The sequence below is a fragment of the Symphalangus syndactylus genome, chromosome 8, assembly GCF_028878055.3.
Source record: "Symphalangus syndactylus isolate Jambi chromosome 8, NHGRI_mSymSyn1-v2.1_pri, whole genome shotgun sequence".
In the NCBI taxonomy this organism is placed as follows: domain Eukaryota; kingdom Metazoa; phylum Chordata; class Mammalia; order Primates; family Hylobatidae; genus Symphalangus; species Symphalangus syndactylus.
The window spans coordinates 94,371,074-94,394,205 of NC_072430.2; the positions used below are offsets into that span (position 1 = coordinate 94,371,074).

The following is a 23,132-nucleotide window of genomic DNA, read 5'->3' on the forward strand; positions in this document are numbered from 1 at the left end:
CAAACATTACAAAGCAAGTAAATTATCTTTATACTCCACAGGAACTTGCTTCAGGGGACAGGTTGTCCCCACCTCTTTCAACTAACTTTGAATTCCACAAACAGCACATGACTATATTCTCCTTTATTAAACATTTACACATAAAGTCTGACCACACCCCCATCCTAGTCTGGTCATTCTCTTCCTCCACAGAGACACATAGCTATTATCAATTTGGTAAGTAACCTACGATTTTTTTCCGTATGTATTTCTTATATTTGAACAAATGTGTATATTTATCTGATATATATTTTATATATAAGAATATATACAACTATACATACATAAAATTCACACTCTATGGCCTGCAAGACTCTATATCACGTGGTTTAGCCGACCTCTTTGACCTTATCTCCCATCATTCTTCCCGCACTCGTTCCACTAGCCATGGGGGCTTCATGCCATTCCTCCAAAATTTTAAGCTTTTACAATTTCAATGAATCATAAAACTTCTAAGGTAAGAAGAAAAACTAGAGCCACTGCCTGCTCCATCACTGTTTTTTCTCTAAGGGAATCTGCTCTGCCCAGAGACTCTTTTTTTCCTTTCCCCAGGAGAGGCTGAACTAGGGATGGGCAATGGACCCAAGCGCAGCCAATGGAGACTAACCAGAATTCAGAGGCCTGGGGAGCAAAGAGGCAGGGGTGAATTAGATAAGGTTCTTATTCTTAGGTACTTAAACTAAAACACAGTGTGCAGTTGTCAGTCGATGACAGGCAGTGAAGCTTAAAGGTCATCTGACATTTGAGCTAAAGATGACATGATAGGCAAGTAAAAGCTGGTTTTATATGCGGTAGAGAAAAAAAAAAAAAAGAAAAGAAAAAAACCCTGAGAATGCTGCAGTCTGTACAAGACAGAAGACAAAACAAACACATAAAAAGAAGCAGAGATAGAAAAATAAACACACAACTTAAATTTGCCTTAAGCCCACACCTGCAGTCCAATTTTCAGGAACATAAGCAATGCTTAAGGTCCCTGAACTTGTCTAATAACTGCCCCATTCTCTTTTGTGGATCTTTTTGAGTGAGTCTCTATTCTTTCCAATTAAAATGTCTCTTCACCACATTTTCAGTTAGAACTAGACCTAGATCCTGCCATCAGCATCACACAACATAAGTCTTTGGGCCCCCAGTATACATTCACTACAATACCGTTCTGTGCTTTTCCTCCCAACACAACCTCCTAACACTGCTGTCCCTGACTAGCCATTCCCATCACATCTTCTGGAATCTTCATTCCTTTACAAAGGAACAACCTAACAGACCAAATTCTCTACAGAGGGCCCTCTCCACCTCCTGAACTCTATGGAAAAAGAAACTTAAAAGCCCCATATTACTTCACATAGAAGCTACAGATCCATGCGGGGTAACGATTCATTGATTCCATTCGTTACCTTATATTACATAGTATGTTTTATTTCAGCATTGGCTGATAATAGTGAATTAAAGAAAAGACACCAAGATTTGAGTAAAAAGTTATTAATGAAAAACTATCAGAATAAGAGACCGCTGACATAAGAATCATTAAGAGCCAATTTTAAAGCCTTTCAATAAAGATGAAGGTTCAGAATAGTCAAGCCACTCCACTTGAAGATACTAGGAATATGCTGAACCATTTCGAATGGGGTGTAAAACCCTAATGGCAGATTCATAACTAATTTTTCTATCTTACATCAAAGAATCTATTATAGGTTACTTGTAAGCAGCCCCCTTAACTTCTGAAATTTGATTTTACATTTTATTTGACCATTAATCTTAGCTGATACTCCTTTGCTAGACTAAAAAGACTCCAAAGTCTTCAAGCTTTATTGTATTAGCTAATTTTATACAGATTCATTCTCCAAATATAATACTTTATTCCAATTCCAACTCTCCTCAAATCTCTCCCCCAAACCTACCAAACCCAGCAGTCAAATCTCATTTTTCACCAAGCTGAACATTAGCTAAATAGCTCAGTAATATTTGACAGTTGCTCATTCTTACTTTATGAAATGCTTTACTGGGCTTTGAGGCACCATACACTCCTGCTTTAAAATCTAACTCATTAGTTGCTCTTTCATTTCTCCCTGATATCAAAGTGTTGACCTGCCACAATAATTAGATGTCATCCTTCTTCTCCACTTCACTCTACCCCACTGTACTCTGTCCTGTCTACGTGCATTCCCTAGGAGATCTCTTCCAGCCCTAGGACTTTAAGCACCACCTAAAACACTAATAAATTATTTCCCCATCCCTGATTTCTCTACTCAGCTATTTAACATCTCATCTTGAATGTCTAATAAGTATCTCAACCTTCACACATCAAAAGTAAATATCTTGATTTCTCCTTAAGTGTGCTCCTCTCTCTGTCTTCATCTCAGTAAACAGCACCACAATTCACCCAGCTGCTCAGGCCAAACATCTCAGCATTACCTTCTTTCCTTTCTACCCCACAGTGTAATCTATGAACCATCCTGAGAGCTCTAACTTAAAAATATATCCTGGACTGGGCCACTTTTCACCATCTACACTATTAGAACCCTACTTGAAGCCTTTATCCTCTCTTGCCCAGGCTGGTGTATCTTGCTTCTATTCTTGCCACAATCTATCATCTCTATACCAGTCAAAGTACGCTTATTAAAATGTAAAACATATCACGTCATTCTCCCGCCCAAAAGTCTCCAGTGACTTCCCATCACACTAAAATATTATCATGGCTGATATGGTCCCATATGATCTGGTCCCCTTCTACCTTCCTGATTTTATAGTCTACCATTCCCCACTTTCTCACTTCCCCTCCAGTAAGCCACACGGGCTTTCTTTTTTTTTTTTTTTAAACTTTCTTGATGTATAATCTCCACTTAAAGGTACACAAACAGTAACAAATAGTAAGTTTGCAAGCATATAGTTTCAATGAATTATCCCCAAATGAACACAACCATGTAACAAAAACCCAGATAAAAACTATCAGAAATTGTGCTATGTACCCTGTCAGTCACTACACCCTCCATCCCTCAAGTAGCTACTATTTTGACCTCTAACAAAGGATTAGAGTTTTTTCTGGTTTATCTAGATATAAATAGAATCACAGAATATATATTACTATCTTACTTCTTTCAGTCAACATTATGTTTGTGAGATTTTATGTTCTTGCATATAGCAGTAATTTGTTCTTTTTCTTGTATAGCACTGTATGAATAAACAATTCGTTAATCCATTCTAATCTAAATGGCTATTTGGGTTGTCTCCAGTTTTTGGCTATTGCAAATAACAATTCAGTGGCCATTCTTCTGCATGTTTTGGTGCAAGTGCACACATTTTGGTCAGATATATATCAGGGAGTAAAAGTGTCAGGTCAAAGTATTAATCAGCCAGGTACAGTGGCTCACGTCATGCCTGTAATCCCAGCACTTTGGGAGGCCGAGGTGGGCGGGTCACCTGAGATCAGGAGTTCGAGATCAGCCTGGCCAACACGGTGAAACCCTGTCTCTACTAAAACTACAAAAATTAGCCGGGCATGGTATCATGTGCCTGTAATCCTAGCTACTCGGGAGGCTGAGGCAGGAGGATTGCTTGAACCTGGGAGGTGGAGGTTGCAGTGAGTTGAGATTGTGCCACTGCACTCCAGCCTGGAGGACAGAGCAAGACTGTCTCAAAAAAAAAGTACTGACTCATTCAACTTTAAAATATATCAAAACAATTTTCCTAAGTGGTAGTACCAATTTCTACTCCACTAGCTGTATATGAGTTTGCTGTTCTACCTCCTCGCGAACACTTCAAGAGGTCTTTCACATTTTAGCCATTCTAATGACTATATGTTAGTATTTCACTGAAGTTTTAATTTGCATATCCTTGATGATTAACGCAGCTGAGAGCTTTTTCAGGTTTATTAGCGATCTTGGTATCCTCTTTGCGAAATGTCTGTTCTAATCTTTTGCTGTGAAACGTCTGTTCTAATCTTTTGCTCTTTTTTTTTTTTTTACTGGATTTTTGAATTGCTACAAATTCTCTATATATTCTAAACAGGATTCCCTTATCAGATGTATACCAAATACGTTTTCAGTCTGTGGCTTGGCCTTTTCACTCTTTCAAGGATGTCTTGGAATGAATAGAAGTTCTCATTCTTAACACGTTACAATTTGTTCATTTTGCTTATGGTACATTTAGTGTATTATTTAAGTAATCCCTCCCTAACCCCTGGGACTGAAATTTTCTTTGTGAAAAGGTTTTTAAAGATTTACTTTAACAGTTATGGATAATTTGTCCATTTCATCAAAACTTTGAAATATATGACCATAAAGTTGTACATAATGTCCTCTTGTAATCTTTTTAATGGCTATGGGTTTTATAGGGATGTGCTATTTTTCATTTCGGTATTTGTAACATACTTTGCTTTTATCTTTATCAACTTATCACTAAGGATTTATCAGTTTTAATAGTCTATAAAAATAATTTTCAGCTTTGATATTTACTGTTTATTGATTTTAAATTTCTTTTTGTGTGTGTGTGTGAATTTTGATCATTTCATTGTGATGTCATATGAGGTTACTGCTCATGTTCCAAACATTTGGGATTTCCCTGTTATCTATTACAGATTGCAACCTTAATTCCACTGGGGACAGACAATATATTCTGTAAGATTAACCCTTTAAAATATATTAAGACGAACTCCATGGCCTATTTTGGCAAGTGTTTCATACACACATGAAATGAACATGAATTCTGCAGTTACTGAGTGCATGTTCATTAGGTCAAGCTTATTAAACAATTTTCATTCAAATCATGTACGTGCATATAAAATGTGCATGAAAATATATGTACTCAGTATGTCTCTGTTTTATCTGTTATTGAAAGAAATAAGTTCAAATATTTCTTATGATTGTGGTTTGATCTATTTCCCCTTTTAGAGCTTTCCACTTGTTTACAAGATTAGTCACTTTTTTTTATTTATTTATTTAGAGCCAGAGTCTCACCCTGTCACCCAGGCTGGAGTGCAGTGGCATGATCTTTACTCACTGCAACTTCAGTCTCCTGGGCTCAAGTGATTCTCCTGCCTTGGCCTCTGTAGTAGCTGGGACTACAGATGTGCACTGCCATACCTAGCTAATTTTGGTATTTTTAGTAGAGATGGGATTTCACCATGTTGGCCAGGCTGGTCTCAAACTCCACGCCTCAGGTGATGCGCCTGCCTCGGCCTCCCAGAATGCTGGGATTACAGCTGTGAGCCACTGCACCTGGCCACAAAATGAGTCATTTTTATTTTTAATTAATTTATTTTTTGAGACGGAGTCTTGCTTTGTTGCCCAGGCTGCAGTGCAGTGGCACAATATCGGCTCACTGCAACCTCCGCCTCCTGGGTTCAAGCAATTCTCCTGCCTCAGCCTCCCGAGCAGCTGGGACTTCAGGCGCCCACCACCACACCAGGCTAGTTTTTGTTTTTTCAGTAGAGATAGGGTTTCACCATGTTGGCCAGGCTGTTCTCAAACTCCTGACCTCAAGTGACCCAAATGCCTCAGCCTCCCAAAATGCTGGGATTACAGACATGAGCCACTGTACCTGGCCAAGATTAGTCATTTTTATTTTTATTATTTTTATTTTTTATTTTTAGAAGACCAGTTCTGTCCACAGTGTACGAATGTTCTAGGTGAGGCTGGGGTGATGGGGAGAGTGAGGTGAAGACATCTATAAATCTCATGACTTTTTTGTTGTTGTTGGTTTCATTTTTTGGAGACAGAATCTCCGTCTGTCACCTAGGCTGGAGCGCAGTGGCGTGACCTCGGCTCATTGCAACCTCTGTGTCCTGGGTTCCAGCAATTCTCCTGCCTCAGCCTCCTGAGTAGCTGGGATTACAGGCACATGCCACCACGCCCTGCTAATTTTTGTATTTTTAGTAGAGACGGAATTTCACCATGTTGGTCAGGCTGGTCTCGAACACCTGACCTTAGGTTATCCGTCCACCTCGGCCTCCCAAAGTGCTGGGATTACAGGCGTGAGTCACCGCACCCTGCCAAGATTAGTCATTTTTAAATGTTTGAAAATATCATACCAGTAGAGTTATTTCAGATAGGCAAAGGTTTGTTCCTATAGCTTCTCTGTTTTAGTACTAGTGCCATATTGTTCACTATGGAACTCATTAAGTAATTCAGCTTCATATTTAGTTATAAACTAAGGCTTTTAGACAAGTATTTATAAAGTATCTTTCTGCAGTTGAGTACAGTCAATAATCAGTGATCTTAAATGGTAAAAAGCTGAAAAAAGTTTGAAACAGATTGACCTAAGCCTTATCTTCTAAAGAAGCAAAAATGGAAATTTAGGGCTTGCCAAGTTGGGCCCCTAAGGGGACCTCAGGAACTAGGACAGCCTAGATTCAAGCCATCATTCTAGGATGACCTCGAATTAAGTCCAACTTCAACTTCTCTGAAGTCCTGACTAGATTGAGATGATCTGGGACTGCTAGTCTGAACACCTTAGCCTGAACACCTACCAGAAACAAGGTCCATCCTCTTTGGAGAGAGAATATCATCCTAGGACTCAAAAATACCTGCATTTTAAATAATTAGAAATAAATCAGAAATAATCAGACATATGAGAAAAGACCACAACTAAAGGCACAATAGATACAGACTCACAGGACATTAAAATTTAAATGTACTATCTAACCATTCTACAATTATGGTATGTCCTACCTCAAATAAAAGTTTTTGCCATAAAATGTACGTCATTGGATATTTAAAAAGTTATACCACTTTCCTTTAGTTAGTGTAGTATGCTATCTTAACCCTTCTGTGCCTTATATTTATGGTGTCCCAAGCACTCTGACATTCCATTTTTTTAACTGCATTATTATTAAACAATCATCTTCACATAGTAATATAATCTACTATAAAGAATGTTAATATGGACAAGCATAACTAACATTTGAACAAAAATGGAAAAAGTATGTGAATGTAGTCAAACTCCTACTCTGTCGCTGTAAAAATGACTTCCTATTTAAGTTTTTGGCATCCCTAAAGGCAAAATTTAGGCAACCTAAGACTTTACTTTTTAATTAAGAAACCTAGCTAGATGAGTTTTCAGACTGTTCCAATAGGAGAAAAAAGCTGACACAGCTCTGTTTTTGGCTGTAAAAGAACATCTCATTATAATTACTTTAAAAAGACAATTAAATCCATTCAAACATATAAATATGTTAATCTGCAACTAGGAATCAGCACTCGCTCCCATATTTCCAGATATTACTATTCTAGACAAAAAGCAATTTTTTTTAACTGCTCCTTGTGGAGCAGGGCTAACCCATAGGCAGCGTGCCCAGAGTAGCCCAATATTAATTTTCAAAGACTGATAATTATAAAGATATTTAAAGTAACCAAAACAGCATGGTACTGGTACCAAAAGAGGTATATAGACCAATGGAACAGGACAGAGCCCTCAGAAATAACACCACACATCTAAAACCATCTAATTTTCGACAAACCTGACAAAAACAAGCAATGGGGAAAGGATTCCCTATTTAATAAATGGTGCTGGGAAAACTGGTTAGCCATGTGCAGAAAACAGAAACTGGACCGCCCTCCTTACACCTTATACAAAAATTAACTTAAGATGGATTAAAGACTTAAACGTAAGACCTAAAACCATAAAAACCCTAGAAGAAAACCTAGGCAATACCATTCAGGACATAGGCATGGGCAAAGACTTTATGACTAAAACACCAAAAGCAATGGCAACAAAAGCCAAAATTGACAAATGGGATCTAATCAAACTAAAGAGCTTCTGCACAGCAAAAGAAACTGTCATCAACGTGAACAGGCAACCTATGGAATGAGAGAAAATTTTTGCAAGCTATCCATCTGACAAAGGTCTAATATCCAGAATCTACAAGGAACTGAAACAAATTTACAAGGAACTGAAACAAATTTACAAGAAAAAAAAAATCAAAAAGTGGGGGAAGGATAGGAACAGACTCTTCTCAAAACAAGACATTTATGCAGCCAGCAAACATATGAAAAAAAGCTCATCATAACTGGTCATTAGAGAAATACAAATCAAAACTACAATGAGATACCATCTCACACCAGTTAGAATGGTGATTATTAAGAAGTCAGGAAACAACAGACGCTGGCAAGGCTGTGGAAAAATGGGAACGCTTTACACTGCTGGTGGGAGTGTAAATTCTTTCAACCATTGTGGAAGACAGTTTGGTGATTCCTCAAGGATCTAGAACCAGAAACCCCATTTGACCCAGCAATCCCATTACTGGGTGTATACCCAAAGGATTATAAATCATTCTACTATAAAGACACATGCACACATACATTTACTGCAGCACTGTTCACAATAGCAAAGAGTTGGAACCAACCCAGATGCCCATCAATGATATAGACTGGATAAAGAAAATGTGGCACATACACACCATGGAATACTATGCAGCCATAAAAAAAATGAGTTCATGTCCTTTGCAGGGACATGGATGAAGCTGGAAGCCATCATTCTCAGCAAACTAACACAGGTACCAAAAACCAAACGTATGTTCTCACTCATAAGTGGGAGCTGAACAATGAGAACACATGGACTCATGGAGGGGAACATCACACACCGGGGCCTGCTGGGAGGTGGGGAGCAAGGGGAGACAGAGAATTAGGACAAGTACCTAATACGTGCCGGGCTTAAAACCTAGATGACGGGTTGACAGGAGCAGCATATCATCATGGCACATGTATACCTGCACGTTCTGCACATGTATCCCAGAATTTAAAGTAAAATAAAATTAAAAAAAAAAAATGTACTAGTAAAAATAAATTTAGTTATTACACCTTTTAAAAAAAAGATATTTAAGGTTATTTAAGGCATAGTTAACCACCCATGATTTATATTAATGGCAAGATTAATCCCTCAACGCATAAACACAGGCACATGTAAACAAATTCAACTTGGTGCTCAAAAAGTAAATATTCCAAAGTAAACAGTTGATAACCACAGTAAAGAAGACAACAAACTCAGAAAGATACACAATGGGGTGATGTGACTGATGTTTACACAAAAAGTCATGGATTTAAATCTAACCAGAGAGAATGAGGAAGCTCCTGCCCAGAATAAACACTGCATCACAGTATTGGAGAGTATGTGATAGCCTATCGCTATCACTCAGGATAAATGGTGCTTTGAAATAGCACCATTTCAATTTCTTTTGTTAGAAATTTAAGCAGATTTGTCATCACACATGCTTTCACTATGGCATAAAAGTTACTATTATGACTATTAAATAAGTTTCTTAATGTATCTCTGGGACCACATGCATTAGATTAACAGAACAGCAGGCTGCAAAGTAAAAACAAAGACTTTTTACTATGTTTCTCATATTAATGGGCTCATATTGCATCTTAATATGTATTAATATATTTATTATGATGTATTTTAATGGACTAACACATAGAGACATAGAGATTAGCACCAAACAGGTTTTTTTTTTTTTTTTTTTTTTTTTATTATACTTTAGGGTTTTAGGGTACATGTGCACAATGTGCAGGTTTGTTACATATGTATCCATGTGCCATGTTGATTTCCTGCACCCATTAACTCGTCATTTAGCATTAGGTGTATCTCCTAATGCTGTCCCTCCCCCCTCCCCCCACCCCACAACAGTCCCCGGAGCGTGATGTTCCCCTTCCTGTGTCCATGAGTTCTCATTGTTCAATTCCCACCTATGAGTGAGAACATGCGGTGTTTGGTTTTTTGTCCTTGCGATAGTTTACTGAGAATGATGTTTTCCAGTTTCATCCATGTCCCTACAAAGGACACGAACTCATCATTTTTTATGGCTGCATAGTATTCCATGGTGTATATGTGCCACATTTTCTTAATCCAGTCTATCGTTGTTGGACATTTGGGTTGGTTCCAACTCTTTGCTATTGTGAATAGTGCCGCAATAAACATACGTGTGCATGTGTCTTTATAGCAGCATGATTTATAGTCCTTTGGGTATATACCCAGTAATGGGATGGCTGGGTCAAATGGTATTTCTAGTTCGAGATCCCTGAGGAATCGCCACACTGACTTCCACAATGGTTGAACTAGTTTACAGTCCCACCAACAGTGTAAAAGTGTTCCTATTTCTCCACATCCTCTCCAGCACCTGTTGTTTCCTGATTTTTTAATGATGGCCATTCTAACTGGTGTGAGATGGTATCTCACTGTGGTTTTGATTTGCATTTCTCTGATGGCCAGTGATGAGGAGCATTTCTTCATGTGTTTTTTGGCTGCATAAATGTCTTCTTTTGAGAAGTGTCTGTTCATGTCCTCTGCCCACTTTTTGATGGGGTTGTTTGTTTTTTTCTTGTAAATTTGTTTGAGTTCATTGTAGATTCTGGATATTAGCCCTTTGTCAGATGAGTAGGTTGCAAAAATTTTCTCCCATTGTGTAGGTTGCCTGTTCACTCTGATGATAGTTTCTTTTGCTGTGCAGAAGCTCTTTAGTTTAATGAGATCCCATTTGTCGATTTTGGCTTTTGTTGCCATTGCTTTTGGTGTTTTAGACATGAAGTCCTTGCCCACGCCTATGTCCTGAATGGTATTGCCTAGGTTTTCTTGTAGGATTTTAATGGTTTTAGGTCTAACATATAAGTCTTTAATCCATCTTGAATTAATTTTTGTATAAGGTGTAAGGAAGGGATCCAGTTGCAGCTTTCTACATATGGCTAGCCAGTTTTCCCAGCACCATTTATTAAATAGGGAATCCTTTCCCCATTTCTTGTTTTTGTCAGGTTTGTCAAAGATCAGATAGTTGTAGCTATGCGGCATCATTTCTGAGGGCTCTGTTCTGTTCCATTGATCTATGTCTCTGTTGTGGTACCAGTACCATGCTGTTTTGGTTACTGTAGCCTTGTAGTATAGTTTAAAGTCAGGTAGCGTGATGCCTCCAGCTTTGTTCTTTTGGCTTAGGATTGACTTGGCGATGCGGGCTCTTTTTTGGTTCCATATGAACTTTAAAGTAGTTTTTTCCAATTCTGTGAAGAAAGTCATTGGTAGCTTGATGGGGATGGCATTGAATCTATAAATTACCTTGGGCAGTATGGCCATTTTCACGATATTGATTCTTCCAACCCATGAGCATGGAATGTTCTTCCATTTGTTTGTATCCTCTTTTATTTCATTGAGCAGTGGTTTGTAGTTCTCCTTGAAGAGGTCCTTCACATCCCTTGTAAGTTGGATTCCTAGGTATTTTATTCTCTTTGAAGCAATTGTGAATGGGAGTTCACTCAGGATTTGGCTCTCTGTTTGTCTGTTATTGGTGTACAAGAATGCTTGTGATTTTTGTACATTAATTTTGTATCCTGAGACTTTGCTGAAGTTGCTAATCAGCTTAAGGAGATTTTGGGCTGAGACAATGGGGTTTTCTAGATATACAATCATGTCATCTGCAAACAGGGACAATTTGACTTCCTCTTTTCCTAATTGAATACCCTTTATTTCCTTCTCCTGCCTGATTGCTCTGGCCAGAACTTCCAGCACTATGTTGAATAGGAGCGGTGAGAGAGGGCATCCCTGTCTTGTGCCAGTTTTCAGAGGGAATGCTTCCAGTTTTTGCCCATTCAGTATGATATTGGCTGTGGGTTTGTTGTAGATAGCTCTTATTATTTTGAGATACGTCCCATCAATACCTAATTTATTGAGAGTTTTTAGCATGAAGGGTTGTTGAATTTTGTCAAAGGCCTTTTCTGCATCTATTGAGATAATCATGTGGTTTTTGTCTTTGGTTCTGTTTATATGCTGGATTACATTTATTGATTTGCGTATGTTGAACCAGCCTTGCATCCCAGGGATGAAGCCCACTTGATCATGGTGGACAAGCTTTTTGATGTGCTGCTGGATTCGGTTTGCCAGTATTTTATTGAGGATTTTTGCATCAATGTTCATCAAGGATATCGGTCTGAAATTCTCTTTTTTGGTTATGTCTCTGCCAGGTTTTGGTATCAGGACGATGCTGGCTTCGTAAAATGTGTTAGGGAGGATTCCCTCTTTTTCTATCGATTGGAATAGTTTCAGAAGGAATGGTACCAGTTCCTCCTTGTACCTCTGGTAGAATTCAGCTGTGAATCCATCAGGTCCTGGACTCTTTTTGGTTGGTAAGCTATTGATTATTGCCACAATTTCAGAACCAAACAGGTTTTTTTTACCCTGCTGTTGGGTATGTATAATTCATGTTATTTTTACACAAAAATGATATTCAACAACAAATAATTGAGAGAAAATATTTAACTTATTTACGTATTATTAATTATTTACCATTCTAGGAGGTCCAGCTCAAAATTAAACTCATCTCCCTTCACTCTCCCCAGCCCACTCCATAGCCACTCTTCTCAAATCTCAGTAAATAGTGCCACCATTTATTCCATGGCCCAGCCTAGAAACCTGAAAGTCATTCTTGCTCCCCTTTATCCATCACATACAATCCATCATCAAAACCCATCAAGTCTTCTCCAAAATCTCCCTATCTCCCTCTTAAATCTAAGTATCTACCCTTTCATCATTATCTCTACCCTACTTTTTTTTTTTTTTTTTTTTTTTTTTGAGAGGGAGTCTTGCTCTGTCATCCAGGCTACAGCGCAGTGGCGTGATCTCAGCTTACTGCAACCTCTACCTCCTGGATTTCAAGCGATTCTCCTGCATCAGCCTCCCGGGTAGCTGGGATTACAGGTGCCTGCCACTGGGCCCAGCTAATTTTTGTATTTTCAGTAGAGACGGGGTTTTGCCATGTTGGCCAGGCTGGTCTGAGACTCCCGACCTGAGGTGATCCACTGCCTCTGCCTCCCAAAGTGCTGGGATTACAGGTGTGAGCCACCGTGTCTGGCCTCTACCTTACCTTTAATCACCATAATCTCTCACCCGATTCCCTGCAATAGCTTCCTAAATAATCACTTTACTTCTAATCCCACCCTCCTAAAGTCAATTCTTCCCACCAGAGTTATCTTTCTAAAATGCAAATCTGTTCTAGTCATTGCCCCTGCTAAAAAGCACTTACTGAGCTCTCCATATTGATCTGAAGATCAACTACTTAACATGTCCTATAAGAGAGCCGATGTGGCTCCTTGCTTATCTCTATGGCCTCAGAATTTAACCCCTATCTCCTCCACAGTATAAAATGTAGGCACACTGAACTTTGCTCAAATATGAATTCTCTCTTATCTCATTTTCACATATGCTATTATCTTCTCACCCACACACTGTCGTTCAACACTGCATCAAACCCTACACAACTGCACCAACCATATCGCATTCTTTTACTACTCTCAGCTTTTCTTCCCTGGTTAATTCCTCCTTCCTTAAGCCGCAGCTTAAATATAACTTCCTCCAAAAGGCTTTCCCTACACTACCTCCATCACCACACTATTCACACATACACACAATTAAGGCTAGTATTGTTTAATGTATTTCCAGACTACCCCATATTTGCCTATTTGGATAGTAAGCTCTAGGAGAAAGGAAAACATGTCTGTTTTGTTCACTGTTTTATCACCAGAGCTCAACCAGTATCTAGCACATCTAGACATCCAGTAAGTTTTGCTGCTTGGGTAAAATAGTTGAGAACAATCTCAAATGATGGCTAAAGTCATAATGAGCCTCTAGTTAGTTTTGAAGCTCACATATCCATATATCCTTAGGGGAATGAGCTTGGTTTACGGGCAAAGAGCTCTCCTCCGCTTTTCTTCTCTGAAATACTTTCATGCCTCAATAACAAACAGAAACCTCTAGACCAAAAATCATCCAAACCAACATGGTCAGGGCAGAAGGCCAGATGAAAAAGGCACAGGGCAAAAGGTGCCTGCTACTTGACCTTGAACCTAGGGTGATTTCATATTACAAATGAAAGGAACCCAAAACCTGACCAATATGGCCAAAGGAAATGGCCACGGGAAAAAAAAAAAACCTCCCTATAGATCTCAGAATCTGTAAGTTTGTCAAAGTTGCCAAGAATATCTATACTCCTGCAAGTCAAAAATTTCCCAGAATGCAATACCTTAATGGGGGGGCAGGGAGACGGAAGGTAGTGAAGTCAAAGTTCTCGGTAAGAAAATGAAAGTACTCCATGGAATACTATGCAGCCATAAAAAATGATGAGTTCGTGTCCTTTCTAGGGACATGGATGAAACTGGAAAACATCATTCTCAGTAAACTATCGCAAGGACAAAAAACCAAACACCGCATGTTCTCACTCATAGGTGGGAATTGAACAATGAGAACTCATGGACACAGGAAGGGGAACATCACGCTCTGGGGACTGTTGTGGGGTGGGGGGAGGGGGGAGGGACAGCATTAGGAGATACACCTAATGCTAAATGACGAGTTAATGGGTGCAGGAAATCAACATGGCACATGGATACATATGTAACAAACCTGCACATTGTGCACATGTACCCTAAAACCCTAAAGTATAATTAAAAAAAAAAAAAAAAAAAAAAGAAAATGAAAGTACTCTCCAATTTAGATATCCCTGGGCTAAAGGGTAGATGGAAATGGGGTATAGGAAGGTAAAAAAAACAAGGGCTCTATCTAGTAAGACAGACAAGTAGTAAAATACAATTAAACAGACCATCTGTGGTACACTGCCAAGCAGCAGAGGAACATCACTTAGATGATAATCCATTACATCTTGAAAAATCAATATAACCCAATGCTTACCTGTTTAAAAAAAAAAAAAAAAAAAAAAAACCTCGTTAAGAAACTAAATGACCTTGAAAATTTACTATAAGAAACTATGCAACTCAAAGCAATCCTACTGCCAGGCGCAGTGGCTCATGCCAGTAATCCCAGCACTTTGGGAGGCCGAGGCAGGTGGATCACTTGAGGTCAGGAGTTCAAGACCAGCCTGACCAACATGGTGAAACCTCAACCTATTAAAAATACAAAAATTAGCCAGGTGTGGTGGCACGTGCCTGTAATCCCAGCTACTCGGGAGGCTGAGGCAGGAGAATTGCTTGAACCCAGGAGGTGGAGGTTGCAGTGAGCCAAGATCACACCACTGCACTCCAGCCTGGGTGACAGAGCGAGACTCCATCTCAAAAATAAATAAAAATAAAAATAAATAAAAGCAATCCTAACTCTCCCCTAATAAGACAGAAAGGAAATCTAAAAGAATCTCATCTGGGGATGAGAGGAGATCTACCGCTATCAAAACAAGATATCCATCCATACTTGGAGAAAAGTTGAATCATCAATATAGATAAAAACGAATGCATATAAACATACACCCTATACACTTAGAAATCCAAGGGAAATTTCCCTCTATTTTTCCTCTCTCAGCTCCTGCTGTGTTACTGATATTTCATTCTTAAAGAAAGCTCTTTTCATATCTTCCAGTTTTTTAAAAAAAAAAGATTTAAATGACATAGGTTGGGTGGGAAGAAGTATACCAAACGAAGCCGAACTCAGAAGTTTATCTAAAATCTTAACTTAATAAAATTATTTCATCTCTTCTTTCATAAACTCTCAGATTCTTTTTTTTTTTTTCCTGCGGCAGGGTCTCGGATGCAGTGGCACAATCATGGCTCACTGCAGCCTTGAATTCCTAGACTCAAACAATCCTCCTGCCTCAACCTCCCAAGTAGCTGGGACTACAGGCATGCACCACCATGCCTGGTTAATTTTTTGGAGACACACAGTCTCACTATATTGCCTAGACTGGACTTGAACTTCTGGTCTCAAGTGACTCTCCCACGCTGGCCTCCCAAAGCTCTGGGATTACAGGCATGTGCCACTGCACCCGGCCTCTCAGGTTCCATACTAAGTAAAATAAATGTTGTTATGAAAAACCCAGCACTTTATTATTTAATTAAAAAATGGTTTAAAATGTCTTCTATTCAACTGTCACTAATAGCAAGAAACAGAACACCTTTTAAAACTGAAAAAAGGTACCCATTATGTCTAACAAGTCTTTGCAATATATTAACATAATTCAATCTCTGAGCACTGTTCATTCTTTTTATGAAAATAAGAACATGTCTTCAATGACATTAATCAGTGGCTAAACATAATCTGATTCAGTAGTTCCCATTTAACTGAGTACTAGTCAACTTTCATGTGGGTAGTCTGTACTGCAATAAAGTCATTTGGGTAACGTATATGCTCATTATTTTTATTCCACTCCAATTCCCACTTCTGTAGTCATGACAACATGCCCTTCCTAAAATACACTTTAAAACTTGATTTTCTATTATTGATTGTGTGTGGCGGGGGAATTTCCCCTTTACCTTTCTGAGTTCTTAGCTGGGACTGCTGTAACAAGACAGACCAACAAGAGAAAAACAGTTTATTAGCATATATACCTCATGTATACACAGGAGATTATCCAGGGAGAAATAAGAACTCTCCAAGAGGGGGCCTAAAACTCCAGCTTACATAGCAACTTCAACTCGAAAGGATGTGAAGGAAGGTTACCACAAAAAGCATGGTAAATAAGAGAAACGATTGTTTTGCAGATTTATGTTGGTATCTCTGTTGATAGGAGTCTCTTGCAATTTGGTCATCCTTTTCTTCCCCAGAAAGGGAGACACTCTTACAAATAGAGATTTCCTTTCTAGGTATACATTTCTCTTACAAAAAGGTAACTTGTGCTGTTTTCAGAGATGATCCTGTATCTGCTGGTTCTCAAAATAATCTGCTCAAAATAATCCTTATGCCAAAGTGGCATATTTAGGGTGGCATATTGTGGTCTCCTATAATCACAAAACCCTCTCACTAGCAGCATCTTAAGAACACTTTGAGAAACACAAAAACAATACCATACTGTGCCATATTTTGAGTTAGGTTGGGGAGCCAACTTCATTTCTATTTGAAAATGCAAGAGATGGTGGAAAAAAAGGAAGACTAGGAGGGAGAGAGAGAAGGAGAGAAGAACCTAAAATGTTCTTTAAATCCAATTCAGTTGGGGAGGGAAATAGGAGTGGTACTACATGTATGAAACAAAAATTTAAGGATTGTCCTCTGTTCTATATCTACTTAATTTTAAACAAATCTGCAATTCTGTTATATTCAAGGAATCTTCAAAAAGTTCACGGAATATGCATTATTATGAAAAAACTATGCATGAACTTCAAATTTTTTTGTATGAAAATCAACTCTTACTAACTTGTCATAACATACCAGAACAGGATCTAGCTTGAGGTCCTAAGAGGGAAAAGACAGCAGTCTGAAAGGGCCCCTATCAGAGCAACATGAATTATGCTAAAATTGAAGCAAGAACAAATATTAAATTTACAGTAAAGCTTGTGTGGAAGAAAAGTAAAATCACTGGTGAGTTGTGAAAAGTTTGTGGGGAAAATGCCTCAAAGATATCAACAGTTTACAAGTAGATAACTCTTTTTAAGAAGGCATGAGACAATATTCAAGATGCCCACAGTGGCAGACCATCCACATCAATTTGTGAGGAAAAAATTCATCTTGTTCATGCCCTAATTGAAAATGACTGATAGTTAACGGCATGAACAACAGCCAATGCCACAATTCTTTTATAATTGGTTCAGTTTACACAATTCTGACTGAAAAATTAAAGCTGAGCAAACTTTCCATCCGATGAGTGCCAAAACCATTGCATCCAGATCTGCTGCAGACAAGAACAGAGCTTTCAATGGAAATTTTAAGTAAGTGAGATCATGATCCTAAAGCATTTCTTTGAAGAACTGTAATAGGAGATGAAACATGGTTTTACCAGTATGATCCTGAAGATAAAGCACAACCACAATGGCTACATCAAGAGAGAGAAGTGGTCCAGTCAAAGCACAAGCAGACTGGTCAAGAGCAAAGGTTGGAACAATTTTTTGGGACGCTCAAGGCAGGTTGCTGGTTGACTTTCTGGAGCGCCAAAGAACTATCATAAAAAGTTAGCCAAAGCTTTAGCAGAAAAAGGCCCAAAGTTTCATCAGAGACTCCTCATACACTACGTAAATGCCCCTACTTATTCTGCTCATCAAACAAGGGCAATTTTGAGAGTTTCGATGGGAAATTATTAGGCATCCACCTTATAGACCTGATTTGGCTACTTCTTACTCCTTTATGTTTCCTAATTGATATAGATTGGATATCTGTCCCCTCCAAATCTCATGTTGAAGTTTATTCTCCAACATTAGAGGTGGGGCCAAATGGAAGGTGTTTGGGTCATGGGGACAGATCCCTCATGAATGGCTTGGTACATCCCCACAGTAACGAGTAAGTTCTCACTCTATCAGTTCATACAAAAGCTGGCTGTTTAAAAGAATGTGGCACCTTCTCTTTCTCACTCCCTCTCTCGCTATGTGATATGCCAGCTCTCCTTCCCCTTCTGCTATAATTGGAAGTTACCTGAAGCCCTCACCAGAAGCAGATGCTAGTGCCATGGTTCTTGCACACCCTGCAGAACTGTGAGCCAAATAAATTACCCAGCCTCAGGTATTATTTTATAGCAACCCAAACAGACTAACACACCAATCTTTAAAAATCTGTAGATTGCACCCATTTTTCTTCAGTTACCAATACAAAAAACATTGCATTTGCATAGTTAAATTCCCAGGACCCTCAATTATTCAGAGATGGACTAAATGACTGGTATCACTGCTGACAAAAGAAGTACCTTAAATTTGACGGAGCTTATGTTGAGAAGAAAAGTTATTTTTATTTCTATCTTAATTAATTCCATTTTTCCACAAACTTTTTGAAGTCCCCTCCTATTAACTTAATAAAATGCAACCCCAGATGTTTTATATAAACGGCAAAAGAGATAAAAAATTTGTCTTCCCCAGAAACAGAATAAATTTAGTCATTTAAATATCTATTCATAAAAAAAATTATTTCTCTTTCAGAAACACTGGAATAATTTTACATAATTCTGATCTACCATGTGGAGAACCACTCAGTAACATTCATTTTTATTTTACTGTACTTCAAAATACTGAGTAAATGTTTGAATTTCTAAAATCTTACAGATATTGTGCTACTCTTCATGGTGGGTAACAAGAGAAAATAAAACTGTCATTTTCTATACTGGAAAAAATAAAACCTATAACAAAAACAAAAGGAAAGCAGCGGGAACCAAGCTCTATGGCGCCATCTTTTGGACTGTAGAAATTCTTAACAAAATTATTTCTTACATTATTGTAAGAAAAAATGTATTGACCAGAATCAAGCAAGTACTATTCCTATGCCTTTTAAGCCCTGTTAGCTCCACGTTATTGTCACACTTCTGTACTAGGGTATGTTAAATAAGCAGAAGGCATTGAACTGAGACTGTCTCTCTGCACTTTGAGTTACTTCATAATAAATTGCAACCTTAGTATGGAAATAAACTGAAACCTAATTTAAGAGTACAGTTTTGAAACAAACAGCCAAGTTTCAGCCAATCATAGGCAGCCAACTGATCAGACCATACCCATACAGAGTGAACATTGCATCACACCATGCCCAAATAAGGCAAATGCCTTGCGGTAGCCAATCAGGTAATTTCTCTAATTTGCTTCCACATTCAGCCTATGGAAGCTCACTGCTCATGCTGCAAGGTGGAGCTCTCTCAACCTCTTCTGGTTCTGCATGCTGCCGGATTCATGAATTGTTCTTTGCTCAGACAAAGTGTTAAATTTGTATGAAGTTTTTCTTTTAACAGATTAAAAATGTATATATACTAAGCCTAACTAAGCAATTGTGTGTAATACTAAAATTCTAAAAATTCTGAAAATAAGGGCTTTTTGAATAACAAACTGTAGTCTGAACACCTTATGAAAATTGTTCCTAAAGTGAACTCCCCTCCCCCTAGAATCATCATTATCTGAGAACTTGTTAGAAATGCAAATTCTTGGGCCGCGTTCCAGACTAAACTAGAAATGGGGCAGGGAAAGAATCTGCCTTTTTTTTTTTTTTTTTTTTTTTTTTTAAGATGGAGTCTCGCTCTGTCGCCCAGGCTGAAGTGCAATGGCACAATCTTGGCTCACTACAACCTCCACCTCCCAGGTTCAAGCAATTTTCCTGCCTCAGCCTCTGGAGTAGCTGGGATTACAGGCCCCCGCCACCACACCCAGCTAATTTTGTATTTTTAGTAGATACGGGATTTCACCACGTTGGCCAGGCTGGTCTTGAACTCCTGGCCTCAAGTGATCTGCCCACCTAGGCCTCCCAAAGTACTAGGATTACAGGCATGAGCCGCCATGCCCGGCCTAGAATCTGCTTTTTAACAAGCTCTCCAGGTTATTCTGACACAAACTAAAATGTGAAAAACAGTCTTTGGGAGATTCAGAAAAAAGTCACAGGAGACACAACCACATACAAGAACCTGTAGAGCAGCAGTTTTTAAACTTACCTTCACATTGGTAACACCAGGGAGCTTTAAAAATGCCTAGGTCTCATAGCACCACTGCACTCCAGCCTGGGCGACAGAGCGAGACTCCATCTCAAAAAAAAAAAAGCCTAGGTCTCACTCCACTATCCATTATCCAATTTAATGATTATGGGAGATAAGGAAAGCCTAGGCACTGGAATTTTAAAAAGACTCCCAAATGATTCTAAAGTGCAAACAAGGTTGAGTGCCGATGATCTAGAAGATTACATTCTCAGAAGCTAGAGTTCATAAAACATCTTATATTAAGAAATGCTGGTGTCTTAAGTTTTCTGTTGGTGTAACTGAGTATCTGAGACTGGGTAATTTATAAAGAAAAGGAATCTATGTCTTACAGCTCTTCTGGAGATTGGGAAATCCAAGATTGAAGCGCCATATCTGTTGAGGGCCTTCTTGCTGGTGGGGACTCTCTGCAGAGCCCAGCAGCAGGGCAAGGCATCATCTGTGAGGGGGCAAAAGCATGCCAAACTGGCTTTTAAAACAGACCCATTCCCATGGTAATTAAACCATTCTTCCTGCGATAACCTATTAATCCACGAATGGATCAAACTACTCTACCCTCATGACCCCCATCACTTCTTGAAGGCCTCACTTCTTAATACTGTTACATTCAGAATTAAGTTTCAACATGAGTTTCAGTGCGGACAAATATTCAAACCGTAGCATTCCATCCCTGACCTCCCAAACTCATATCCTTCTCACATACAAATACATTCACTCCAGCTCCATATCCTCAAAGTATTAACTTGTTTCAGCACCAACTCAAAATTCCAAAGTCCAGAGTCCCATCTGTGAAGCCTGTGAAATCAAAACAAGTTATCTACTTCCAAGATACAGTGGTAGGACAGGTATAGGGTATACATTCCTGTAAAAAGTAAAGTAGAGGTTCCTCTTCAAAGAGACTTTCCTCCCTGTCTAATTAGGAATAAATAGTAAATTCTCTTAGAAGCAAAATTTATTCAAAGACCTATGCTAACATTCTTAGATATCTGCTAGCCTTAATAAAGAAATCAATGTACTTTGTGTTCTTAGCTCCCACATTTAGCCTAAATATTTGCCCTGGCATGTTTATACTGGTCCAAGCAAGCATTAGGTCATAGCCTGTTCCTCTTCCTTATTTGGAGGTGTTTTTACCTTTCTCAGCATTCCACAAGTTACTTCCTCCTTCCTTTGTTCTCCTCTGCCTTTGCCTCTTTTAGAAAGTTCTAAGTTGCTATCCAATTGGGACAAATACAGAATGTGAGGTCCTGTTCCAGCCAATGGAAACCAGACACAGCAGTGGCGTTAGGTTATAAATGACCCTGTCTCCTTTGTTCGCTGTACTCTTGTAGCAAAACTGCCGCAAGTGTACACTTTCTGCAGAAAGTAAAAATGGCCTTGCTGAGAAAATTAAATTTATGTTCAAGTGCTATTTCTTTGTGGCACCAGGGAACAAGGATTTCTAACATTCCCATTCTAAAAGGCAGAAATAGGCCAAAAGAAAGGAGTAACAGGCCTCAATTAAGTCTAAACCCTGGGAAAGAAGACATTAACTCTTAAAGCTACAGAGTAATCTCCATTCCATGTCTGAATCCTGTGCACACTGGGATGGGGTTGGGGAGGTGGGCCCTCAAGGTATCAACCCTACTCCTTGAGCTTTCTGGGCTCAACCAGTTAAAAGTAGGTAGCTAGGCAGACATGAGCAGGGCAGAGAGCTCCCCTACACCCAGAATGTCAGGTGACCATCAAGTGATGGTCAGGTGGTTGTTAAACTGTCTCCCTAAAATAACCGGTCGCAGCTGGCAGCAGGGAAACGCAGTCTCCCAGTAGATAGAAAATACCTGAAGCTGGTGATCAGCAGCTTACCATTAAGATCTCAGGAGCTGGGCGAGTGGGCCCAAGCATTTAGATGCAAAATTGCAGAGTTTAACTGGTATATAACCTTCCTCTAAAAATGTTCAACTTAGCAAGGGGGAAATGCCTCAAATGAGCATGCATACAACTTGAGTAAACACACTGAGCATATGGCCCCTCGAGTGCTGGCAGTCCACTGCACATGCAGACAGCCCACCCCAAGGAAAAATCAAGGCAGAAGAAACTCAAACTCCGGAACCAGGCCAATGTATAAAACCCCAAGACAAGGGCCAAACAGAACACTTGAATCTCTCAAGTTGCTTGCTTGGCCCTCTTCCAACAATACTTTACCTCCTATTGTTCCTGCTCTAAAACTTTTCAATAAACTCTCACCCCTGCTCAAAAACTTGCCTTGGTCTCTCACTCTGCCTTATGCCCCTTGGACAAATTCTTTCCTTCAAGGAGGCAAGAATCAAGTTGCTTCAGACCTGTACGGATCCACCACTGCTAACAAGCCCCACACTTCAGCTCTCTCCAGTTGAAGTTGCAAACTGGTGCCAACAGTTCTAGAATCTCAAGGGCAGCTCTAGCTCTGACCTCACAATTCCACTTGGCATTCTCCAGAATGGGCTCTCTGTGGTGGCTCCACCCCTGCAACAAGTCTCTGCCTGGACACCAGACTGTCTAATATATCCTTCGAAATCTAGGTAGAGGCTCACATGCCTTCCTAGCTCTGCTTTCTGACAGCCTGCAGAATTAGCACCACATGGATGCCACCAAGGCTTATGGCTTATATCTTCTGGAGCTGCAGGTCAAGCTGCACCTGGGGCACTTGAGCCATGGCGGGGACAACTGAGGAGCACTGTGCTGGAATTCTGGGAGCAGAGGCCCAAAGCAGCCCCAGGCGGTAAGCTTATAGGGGGAGGCCCAAGTC

At 39.3% G+C, this 23,132-nt stretch overlaps 1 protein-coding gene across 2 annotated transcripts in view; it reads right to left on the reverse strand.

Moving 5' to 3' along the window:
* HIBCH (3-hydroxyisobutyryl-CoA hydrolase) overlaps positions 1–23,132 on the reverse strand; it is a 126,808-nt gene that overhangs the window by 56,708 nt on the left and 46,968 nt on the right. The gene's annotated exons all lie outside the window — the stretch shown is intronic.